We start from the raw sequence: 12,345 nt of genomic DNA, 5'->3' as shown, positions 1-12,345 counted from the left end.
CTGGGGTGTACAAATAGAGGGTGGGGAGTGGAACAGGCTGCCTGAGGGAGTGGTGGAGTGGAGCATAATTTTGTCATTTAAGAAACATTTGGACAAGTCGATGGATGGGACAGATATGGAGGAGTGTGGACCAAATACAGGCAAATGGGACTAATTTAATTGTGAACACAAATACATTAAGGACAAAAGGATAACTAGGGAGAGAGTAGGGGGCCCTCAAAGATCAGCAAGGCAGCCTTTGTGTGGAGCTGCAGAAAATAGGAGAGATACTAAATGAGTATTTTGCATCAGTATTTACTGTGGAAAAGGACATGGAAGATATAAAAAGTCGCGAAATAGATGGTGACACCTTGCAAAATGTCCATATTACAGAGGAGGAAGTGCTGGATGTCTTGAAATGAATAAAGGTGGATAAAACCCCAGGACCTGATAAGGTGTACCCTAGAACTCTGCAAGAAGCTAGGGAAGTGATTGCTGGGCCTCTTGCTGAGATATTTGTATCATCGATAGTCACAGGTGAGGTGCTGGAAGACTGGAGCTCTGAAAAAAACACATTTTTCAGAGGAAGTGGTGGAGGCTGGTACAATTACAGCATTGAAAAGGCATCTGGATGGTATATGAATAGGAAGGGTTTGGAGGGATATGGGCCAAGTGCTGGCAAATGGGCCTAGATTAGGTTAGGATATCTGGTCGGCATGGATGAGTTGGACTGAAGGGTCTGTTTCCATGCTGTATATCTCTATCACTCTATGTCCAGAGCTTTATAGATCCTCAGAAGTACATCTCAGCTTTTATATTCAAGTCCTAGTTGATTAATGAGGGAAGGGACAGAGGTGTCATATACATGGACTTTGGTAAGGCATTTGATAGGGTTCCCTATGGTAAGCTGATGGAGAAGGTGAAGTCGCACGGGGTCCAGGCTGTTCTAGCTAGATGGACAGAGAACAGGTTGGGCAACAGCAGACAGAGAGTATTAGTGGTGGGGAACTTCTCAAAATGGAGACCTGTGTCCAATGGTGTTCCACAGGGATCCATGCTGGGATCACTGTTGCTTGTGATGTACATAAATGATTTGCAGGAACATGTGGGTTGCTTCATGAGCAAGTTTGCAGATGAAACTAAGACTGGTGGAGTAGCAGAGAGTGAAGGGGTCTGTCAGAGAATACCACAGAATACAGACAGTTTGGTGAATTCCTGCAGTTTGGGGATCACAAGTGGAGGTGATGGTGGGGTTGAGTAAATCAGTCACTGCAGAAATGTTGTGGTGAATGGGGGGGGGGGTCAAAGGCCTGGATAACGTTTTTTGTTTTGAGTGTGTGGTTATCAGTGAATTGGGAAATAGTTCTTTTTCCCAAGGAGGAATACAGAAGGCCGCAGACCTGGAATGTGAATGTGGGATGTAGATTAGGGTTAGTGATCAGAGCTGGCCTTCTTTGTGATGGAAGGATGAGGATGAGAGGACTAAGGCCAGGTGAGACAGCAAGACCAAGGAGGTGGCAAGGAATCATGGTTGGAGAAATAACTGAAACTGACAGTCAGGACAACCAAGGAAACTTCTAGAAAGATGATTATTCCTCACATATAATCGATACTTTGCAATATTAATTACTGACACACAAAAAAGCAAACATCAATCTGTCTTTTCATTCCTCGAATTGATATAATTAGGAGATCACAATAGGTCAGGCAGCATCTATGGAGAGACAGCGAGCAAATGTTTCAAGTCTAGACGACTCTTCATCAAATTGTGTTTGAAAAGAAAGGGCCGGCCCACAAAAAAGCATCAAATTTGGCAGTAATTACCAAGAGGGAAAAGGTCAAGTTACAATCACCACACCCCCCCAAATTTTGGACAGGCCCAGTGTCCCAATGGATAAGTCACTGTCCTCCCAAAACCAGGGATTGTGGGTTCAAGTCCCAGCTGGGGTGGAGCAAAGTTTGCTCAAGATACAAACCTCAAAGCCCTTTCTCTCGACATTGTTTGATCTGAATGTGGCAATCTAGGCAGTTCCCACTCAGTCCCTTCTCACTCTGTCACTTGCTTTCCAGTGACACAACCAATGTAATACTTCTCTCAAGCTGAGCACCATTGCCATCTCACACCAGTTCCCAGACAAATCCTGTCCCTTTAGATGCTGTCTTCAGTTTAGCCAAATCCCCACAATCACTACTTTGAAATGCCAATTGATGAAGTGTAAAATTCTATTGAGAGATTTATGTCAGAACGGATTTTTTTATTTCAAAAATATACTTTATTCATAAAATAATTTGATGGTCTGTACAGTTGGTCATGCCATACATACGTAAACATTTGCATACACAGATCAGAATTTTAAAAGACCCAGTACAACCCATGGACAAAACCAACATCTTCTACAAAATTCCACGCAAGGACTGCCACAAACACCACGTAGGACAAACAGGAAGAAAGTTAGCCACCAGGATACATGAACACCAGCTAGCCACAAAAAGACACGACCCTCTCTCCCTCGTAGCCCTACACACGGATGAAAAAAACCACCATTTTGACTGAGACAACACATCTATCCTGGGACAGGCTAAGCAAAGACATGCCAGAGAATTCCTCGAGGCCTGGCACTCTAACCACAACGCCATAAACAAGCACATAGATCAAGATGCCATCTATCAACCCCTCAGAAAACAAACAGGAAATGACATCACCACAAACCCCAGGAACCCCATCCAGGAGAAAGATATAAATAGAAAGCAGGAGACAACAGCTTCTAATCACTTCGAGGTCGCCACTGATGATGTTACCGAGCCAGGGAATGAAACGTCTGGATATCAAACCTATCAGGAGGAGAAAGTGAGGACTGCAGATGCTGGAGATCAGAGCTGAAAATGTGTTGCTGGAAAAGCGCAGCAGGTCAGGCAGCATCCAAGGAACAGGAGAATTGATGTTTCGGGCATCAGCCCTTCTTCATCAAACCTATAGCTCAGCGAGCAAAACTACACCTTAAACCTCAAACTACAAACCTTCACAAACCTTGCAAACACCTGTTAGACTATAACCTGGGGTTGTGTGGTTTTTAACTTTCTACACCCCAGTCTAACACTGGCATCTCCCAATCCAGCCTTTCTCTGGTCTGACTGGCTGGGGCAGGACTGGCCGCCAGGTTCGAATTGGGCTATATTTAAAATGTCAGGTTCGCTTACCCTGTTCAGAGAAAAAGGAGCTGTCGACTAATATCGACAAACTGTCAGAGAAATGTCCCAATAAAGCAGAAAGCACACAACCAGATCGGGTGAAATCGACAAGATCTTTATTCCAAGCGATTAAGATTAAAGGTGCCAGGTACAAGTAAATATTTCTCAACATTGTTTGGATGAGAGCTTAAACTGAGAGCACCGTCTTCTCTGGCTGCACATTACACGTTTTCAACACCCTTTTTTGCTTTGAAAAACAGTCGCCTGTGATTCAAATGTAAATATCGTTTACACATGTCTTTGATTTACGGGACTTACTTACTTACACTAATAACGGAACGTGTTTTACCAATGAGATGTACTAATGATCGTTGAAATATAAGATAGATATCTGATTAGATTAGATTCCCTAGAGTGTGGAAACAGGCCCTTCGGCCCCAACAAGGCCACACTGACCCTGTGGGAGAAATTAGCCCAATAAGGCAGATAGTACACAAATCAGATCGGGTGAAATTGACAAGCTGTTTATTACAAGCGATATGGTTGGAAGAGAAACTGACTAGTCTGATACAGAACTGATAGTCTGTACAGGGAGATCAGGGGTTCTCTTCCTTGAGCTGAGGATGAAGTCAGGTTTTATAGGAGTCTGATACAAAAAGATGAATGAAAATGGGGAAAGATACAATGTATCTGGATATGGAGTAATCTAGTTACAAAACAGTTATCGGATGAATGTCCTGAATCACGATACAATGCAACATCCTGACAGTATCAATGGGATCAGGAAATTCCAGCTCTTTGCAGGTTGGTGAGAATATCTCTTCTGTAAAAGTAAGGAGCTTCCATTGTTCCTGTCCTGGGAACAATGTCCTTGGTGCTGTCTCTCCATCTGACCTGTTCTTTGTGTGGCTTTGGTATTGCTGTGTTATGAGACTGCCCTCGGGGTTGTGGGAGGTTCGCAATCTGCTTTGAGAGTGCAAGATTTCTTTTAATTTGAAAATTTATACTTTATTCATAGAAATGTCTTTACATGTAAGTGTTTTCTCACAAATGCAGGGTACAGTAGCATATCAAAGAAGCAATTACACATTGGAGTTTTACCCTAATCATCAAATAAATGGCATCTCTTAGATTAGATTATTTACAGTGTGGAAACAGGCCCTTCGGCCCAACAAGTCCACACCGACCCTCTGAAGAGCCACCCACCCAGACCCATTCCCCTACATTTACCCCTTCACCTAACACTGTGGGTAATCTAGCATGGTCAATTCACCGAGCCTGCACATCTTTGGACTGTGGGAGGAAACCGGAGCACCCGGAGGAAACCCACGCAGTCACGGGGAGAATGTGCAAACTCCACACACACCGTCACCCGAGGCGGGTACTGAACCGGGGTCGCTGGCGCTGTGAGGCAGCAGTGCTAACTACTGTGCCACCGTGCCACTGACAAGATTGCATTTACAGAATATGATAAAGAGGTCTATATTACCCTGTTCATAGTGGGTCAAACTGAAGTTCAGGTTGTTCTTCCTGCTCCCAAAGAAGAATTGAAGCATGGACTATTTCTAAATGGGGAGAACATTTGGAAATCTGAAGTGCAAAGAGACTTGCAAAGTCCACCATTCTCTCAAGGTAAAACTTGTAGGTTGAGTCAGTAGTTGGGAAGGCAAATGCAATGTTGGCATTTACTTTGAGACGAACAAATAACAAAGAAATTTACACAAACAGGCCCTTCAGCCCTCTAAGCCTCTGCCGATTCAGCTTCTCTGTCTAAACCTGCCACCTATTTTCAAAAGCTCTGTGTCGTTTTGTTCCCTCCCCATTCATGTATCTACCTGGATACATCGTCAATGACCTTGTTTTTCCAGCCCCTACCACCTCCACTAACAATGTGTTGCAGGCACCCACAACCTTCTGCCTGATGAACTTTCCACACATAACTCCCCTAAACTTTGCCCCTCTCACTGTGAACATGTGACCCCTAGTGATTGAATCCTCCAGTCTGGGGAAAAGCTTCTTGCTGTCCATCCTGTGTCTACTTCTCATGATTTTTGAGGCCTCAATCAGGGCCCTCCTCAACCTCCGTCATTTACAATGAAGATAATCCTAATCTACTTAACCTCTCTTCATAGTTAGCTATGGTCCATATTGTTTCGGCAATGTTGGGACCAGAACTGCACGTAGTATTCCTAATGTGGCCGAACCAAAGTCTGAAACAACTGTAACATGACCTGCCAACTCTTGCACTCAATACCCGTCTGATGAAGGAAAGGATGCCGTATGCCTTTTTGACCACTCTACTGATCTACGTTGCCACCTTCAGGGAACAATGGACCTGAACACCAAGATCTCTCTGTACGTCAATTTTCCCCAGGACTTTTCCATTTATTCTATAGTTCACTCTGGAATTTGATCTTCCAAGATCCATCACCTCGCATTTGTCCGGAGTGAACACCATCTGCCATTTCTCTGCCCAATTCACCAATCTGTCTGTATTCTGCGGTATTCTCTGACAGACCCCTTCACTCTCTGCTACGCCACCAGTCTTAGTTTCATCTGCAAACTTGCTCATGAAGCAACCCACATGTTCCTGCAAATCATTTATGTACATCACAAGCAACAGTGATCCCAGCATGGATCCCTGTGGAACACCATAGGACACAGGTCTCCATTTTGAGAAGCTCCCCTCCACTAATACTCTCTGTCTGCTGTTGCCCAACCTGTTCTCTGTCCATCTAGCTAGAACAGCCTGGACCCCGTGCGACTTCACCTTCTCCATCAGCTTACCATAGGGAACCCTATCAAATGCCTTACCAAAGTCCATGTATATGACACCTCTGTCCCTTCCCTCATTAATCAACTAGGACTTGAATATAAAAGCAGAGATGTACTTCTGAGGATCTATAAAGCTCTGGACATAGAGTGATAGAGATATACAGCATGGAAACAGACCCTTCAGTCCAACTCATCCATGCCGACCAGATATCCTAACCTAATCTAGGCCCATTTGCCAGCACTTGGCCCATATCCCTCCAAACCCTTCCTATTCATATACCATCCAGATGCCTTTTCAATGCTGTAATTGTACCAGCCTCCACCACTTCCTCTGAAAAATGTGTTGCTGGAAAAGCGCAGCAGGTCAGGCAACATCCAAGAAGAAGGAGAATCGATGTTTCGGGCATAAGCTCTTCTCCACCACTTCCTCTGGCAGCTCATTCCATACACGTACCACACTGTGTGTGAAAACGTTGTCCCTTAGTTCCCTTTGAGATCTTTCAATTCTCACCCTGAACGTATGCCCTCTAGTTCTGGACTCACCCACCCGAGGGAAAAAGATCTTGTCTTTTTATCCTATCCATTCCCCTCATGATTTTATAAACCTCTATAAGGTCACCCCTCAGCCTCCGACACTCCAGGGAAAACAGTCCCAGCCTATTCAGTCTCTCCCAAAAGCTCAAATCCTCCAAACCTGACAACATCCTTGTAAATGTATTCTGAACCATTTCAAGGTTCACAACATCCTTTCGATAGTAAGGAGACCAGAATTGGACACAATACTCCAAACTCTGCCTCACCAATGTCCTGTACAGTCGCAACATAAAATCCCAACTCTGATACTGTACCCTCCAACCAATGAAGGGAAGCACACAAAATACCTTCTGTAATTGATCTGTGAGTCGACTTTCAAGGAAGCGTGAACCGACACTCCAAGGTCTTTATGTTCAGCAACACTCCCTACATTCAGAGTGTGGCAAATTCATGGAATTCACTGCCACAGAAGGCCTAGTCAGTTCCAAATCACACCACAACAGGTTCATTTGGAAGCACTAGCTTTCAGAGCGCTGCTCCTTCATCACGTGGTCGGGGAGAATAAGACACAGAATTTAGAGCAAAAGTTTACAGTGTGATGTAACTGAAATTATATACCGAAAAAGACCTCGATTGTTTGTTAAGTCTCTCATGTTTTAGAATGACTATGTTGGTTTCCGCTCGACAGGATCCGCCCTCTCCTTTTCCCGAAGGGTCTCAAGGACGCTACGTGCTGACCACTTCCTGATGGACTTGTGGTCAAAGGTGTTTTTCCTCATAAATTTCTCCACGAAGGACAGGTGATACGGAACGGTCCAACTACTCGGAGCGTTCCGCGGCAGCGAGGCCAGGCCCATCCTTCGCAACACCGGGGACAGGTAGAACCTCAGTACGTAGTGACACTTGGTGTTTGCGTACCGGGGATCCACGCACAGCTTGATGCAGCAACACACAAAGGTGGCCATCAGGGTGAGGGTGGCATTGGGCGTGTTTTTTCCCCCATTGCACCGGTCTTTGTACATAGAGTCTCTTCGGACCCGGTCCATCTTTGATCTCCAAATGAATTGGAAGATGGCCCGGGTGACTGCGGCGGCACAGGTCCTGGGGATAGGCCAGACCTGTGCCACATATAGCAATACTGAGAGTACCTCACACCTGATGACCAGGTTTTTTCCCGCGATGGAGAGCGACCGTTGCCCCCATCTGCCTAGTTTCTGTCTCATCTTCCTGATCCGCTCCTCCCAGGTCTTGGCGCACGCCCCAGCCCCCCCGAACCAAATACCCAGCACCTTCAGGTGGTCAGTCCTAACGGTGAAGGGGATAGAGGATTGGTCGGCCCAGTTCCCGAAGAGCATGGCCTCGCTCTTGCCTCGGTTTACCTTGGCCCCCGAGGCCCGTTCGAACTGGTCGCAGATGCACACGAGTCTGTGCACGGACAGCGGATCCGAGCAGAAAACAGCGACGTCATCCATGTACAGGGAGGCCTTAACCTGCAGGCCCCCGCTGCCAGGAATTGTCACCCCTCTCAGGCTCGCATCCTTCCTGATGGATTCGGCAAATGGCTCTATGCAACACACAAACAAGGCGGGTGAGAGGGGGCATCCCTGCCTGACTCCAGATCTTACAAGGAAGCTATCTGATTCCCAACCATTGATTGAGACTGCACTGACAATGTTGGTGTAGAGCAGTCTGATCCAATTTCCGATTCCCTCCCCAAAGCCCATTTTGGAGAGGACATCCCTCATATATGTATGCGATATCCTGTCAAAGGCTTTCTCCTGGTCCAGGCTGATGAGGCAGGTGTCCACCCCCCTGTCCTGCACGTAGGCGATCGTATCCCTGAGGAATGCGAGACTCTCAGAGATCTTCCTGCCCGGTACAGCACAGGTTTGGTCCGGGTGGATCACCGATCCCAGAGCAGACCTGACCCGGTTGGCGATGACCTTTGACAAGATTTTGTAGTCTGCATTTAACAGTGAGATCGGTCTCCAATTTCTAATTTCCTCCCTCTCCCCCTTCCGCTTGTAGACGAGGGTGATGATGCCTTTCCTCATGGATTCACTCATGGTACCTGCCCGAAGCATACTGACATACACCTCCAGCAGGTCCTGGCCGATCAAGTCCCAGAGAGCGGAATAAACCTCGACCGGTAAGCCGTCGCTTCCGGGAGTTTTATTCTTTTCGAAGGACTCGAGGGCCTTGGTCAGTTCATCCGTGTGACCTTTACCAATGACCACAAACAGGGTGTCCTCATGCCAACAAGCAATCCCTGTAATACACCCATCCTACCCATCCCAAAACCCGGGAGGCCAGTAAAGTGATGTTTTCTCCAGGATCTGAGTGCTGTCAATGGAATTGTGATTCCCTGCTCCCCAGTGGTCCCGGACACTAATGCCATACTCACCAGCATCCCTGCTTCCTCCACCTGCTTTTCTGTAACTGACCTCTGCCCAACTCTTTTCTCCATCAAACTGTCCCCTGAGAGCCAGTACCTTTTCCCTTTTACATACAGCAGCTGCCAGTAGACATGGACCAGGCCTCCCCAGGGTTACACGGACAGCCACATAGTCTATGCCGCTGCAGCACACTGTACCCTCTCTACTCTACACCTGCCATGCAACAGCACCCTCCTGCAATAGGCAGACGACTTGTTCCTGGCCTCCACCTCCACTGAATCATGGATACAGGATGCTCTGCTGTCAGGCAAAGGATGGACACAGGCTCTCCATGGAGAAAATGCAACTCTGCCAATACCCAGTCCAGTACTTGGGGTACAAACTCTCACATGGCCTCAGGGCATGATCGAGAGAGAGAGAGAGAGTCACGCCCATCACCCAGCTTCCCCCGCCAGTCACAAGAGCTCAGCTGCAGATTTTCCTGGGGATGGGGAATTCTTTCAGGCACTGGATCCCAGACCACCGTGCCATTGATGAACCCCTGTGGGAGGCATCCTCACCAAAGCAGCCAGCGAAAGTGACCTGGACACCAAAGTTAGAACAGGCATTCACTGATCTAAAACAGCCCTGGGGGTCCCAGATTACTCTCAGCCCTTCTACCTGTACGTCAACAAATCCGAGGGGTTTGCATCCAGCATTTTAACACAGCTGCCTGGGGATCCCAGCGCCCTGTTGCTTTTGACTCTGTACACTTACTGCCTGTTGTATGGGGAACACTGGCATGTCTGAGTGCTATGGCAGCAACTGTGGGAACAGTAGAGAAGGCTAACCCCCATTGTGCTGGATCACCCATGGACTGTTTTGGTTCCCCATTCGGTCTCCCTGCTGCTAAATTCTGACACAACCCAACATTTCACTGCCACCCGGAGAACTAGCTATGAGGTCGCTTTACTGTCTAAAGCTGACCTGCCCCTACAATGTACCCCTGCTCTGAACCCCACCACCCTGCTCCCACTCACTCAGAACGCCATTGCGGACGACCAGGACTGTTTAGATCTTGTTCAGCAGGTTGTCACTCCACGCACTGACCTCTGTGAAACACCTCTAGACAATCCTGACCTCATACTCTATACAGATGGCTCATCCTTCAGGCCCTCAGACCACTGTACACTGGCAGGGTATGCCGTCTGTTCCCCTTTCACAGTCCGAGAGTCGGCTGCACTGCCAGATGGCACATCCTCACAGACTGCGGAGCAGTTTGTGGTCACTAGGGCTTGTATCATTGGTAAAGGTCACACGGAAAACATTGATACTGACTCTAGATAGGCCTTCAGAGTCGTCCATGATTTTTAGCCCACTTTGGAAACAGAGAGGCTTCATCACGTCAGCAGGGAGGCCACTACAACACACTGCGCTGACCTCTAACCTCCTGGAAGCGGTCCTTTTACCCTCCACCCTAGCCATTATAAAATGAGCTGCCCATACCTCTGCCACTGACCGTGTCACCCTGGGGAATGCCTCAGCTGACCCAGCAGCCTGGGAGGCCGTCCTGCCTCCCCCTGCATACCCCAGAATAGGGAAGGCCCCAGTCTTGCCTGACTCAATGGAGGCAGTGCGAGCTGGCCAAGAGGCTTCTCCACCGCAAGGAAAGGAGAGTTGGGCCCCACATTGGGACCACACAGTCTCCTTCCCTACAGCTGCTCAGACACCCTGACGGCCGCATCATTTGCCCAAGAGCCCACCTACACTCACTGACCCTCGCAGCCCATGGCATAGGTCACATGGGCAAGAGGGACATGATGCAGACTTTAACGCAGTCCTGGTAGGCACCAGGATTTGCTGCCACTGCCCTGCTAGATTATGTTCAGGCCCTTAGCAGGAGCATTAGTGTTATACACACCCAGGTCAGAGGTTGTAGCAAAACATTGCCCCGGTGGGATGGATCTTTGAGAATGCTGGCGGCCTTTCCTTGACAGAGGGCCTGGTAGATGGATTCTGTAGATGGGAGGTTGGCCTTTGTGATTGTCCGGCCGAGTTCACCACTCTCTGTAACCGTCTCCGATCTTGAATGGTACCGTTGCCATACCAGGTAGTGATACATCCAGACAGAATGCTCTCGGTGGTGCACCTATAAAAGTTGGCAAGGGTATTTTCCGTCATGCCAAATTCCCTCAGCTGCCTGAGGAAGAAGAGACATTGTTGGGCCTTTGTAACCAGTGCGTTCACGTGAAGAGTCCAGGAAAGTTTGTTGTGGATGACCACTCCCAGGAGCTTGACACTCTCCACTCGTAACACCTCTGTGCTATTAATGTGTAGGGGTGTGTGAGTAACATCCCACCGAAAGTCAATAAAGAGTTCCTTGGTTTTGCCGGCATTGAGAGCTAGGTTGTTCTCAGTGCAGCATTTTTCAAGGTCTTCCACCTCCCAGTCTGTGACCTATTTGTCACCATCTGAGATTCAATCAACTGTGGTGATGTGATCAGCAAATTTATAAATGGCATTAGTCTGGTATTTGGCGATGCAGCCATGGGTATACAGTGTACAGTGGGGGACTGAGAACGCACCCCTGGGGGGGCTCCAGTGTTGAGTGTTAGTGAAGATGAAATATTGTCCCCAGTCTTCACTGATTGTGGCCTGTGGGTCAGGAAAGTGAGGATCCAGTTGTAGAGAGTGGGGCTCAGTCTGAGATCACTCAGTTTAGTAATCAGCCTCAAGTGAATAATAGTGTTGAAGGCTGAACTGTAGTCAATGAGTAGGATTCTTAGGTAGCTGTTCTTGGTGTCAAGATGTTCTAGGGAAGAATGAAGGGCAAGTGATATGGCATCTGACGTGGATCTGTCGGTCCGATAGGCAAATTAGAGTGGGTCAAAGAGTAGTGGGGAGGCTGGAGTTGATGAATGCAATGACCAGCTTTTCAAAGCACTTCCTGACCACCAAAGTGAGGGCCACAGGGCAGTAGTCATTGAGACATGCTGCACGAGCCTTCTTAGGCACAGGGATGATGTTGGCCCTCTTGAAACAGGCAGCGACAGTAGCCTGCTTCAGGGAGAGCTGGAAGATGTCCGAGAAGACATCTGCCAGTTGATCTGCGCATGCCCTGAGTGCACGGCCTGGTACTCCATCTGGTCCCATCGCTCTCCTTGGATTCACACGAAGGAAAACTGATCTGACCTCTGATGCAGTGACTGTTGGGATAGGTTCATTAGGACTTGTCGGAATACGTGTTACCTCTCCACCGAAATTCTGCTCAAAGCGAGCATAGAAGGTGTTGAGACGATCTGGGAGGGATGGTCTGCTATCTTGTCCCTTTTAAAGAAATTACAGGCTCTTTTGGGATTCTGAAAACAACATTGGCCAATTGAATGGCCTATTGGGAAAACTGGATCACTGAAGTTGGATCAGGCCAGACCAACAGGTATGCACACCTGTTACCCTGATTGATGATATGGAATAGGTTGTGGTTGTGTTCGCC

The sequence above is a fragment of the Chiloscyllium punctatum genome, chromosome 30 (genome assembly GCF_047496795.1).
Source record: "Chiloscyllium punctatum isolate Juve2018m chromosome 30, sChiPun1.3, whole genome shotgun sequence".
Classification (NCBI taxonomy): Eukaryota; Metazoa; Chordata; class Chondrichthyes; order Orectolobiformes; family Hemiscylliidae; genus Chiloscyllium; species Chiloscyllium punctatum.
This window is presented reverse-complemented; position numbering follows the sequence as displayed.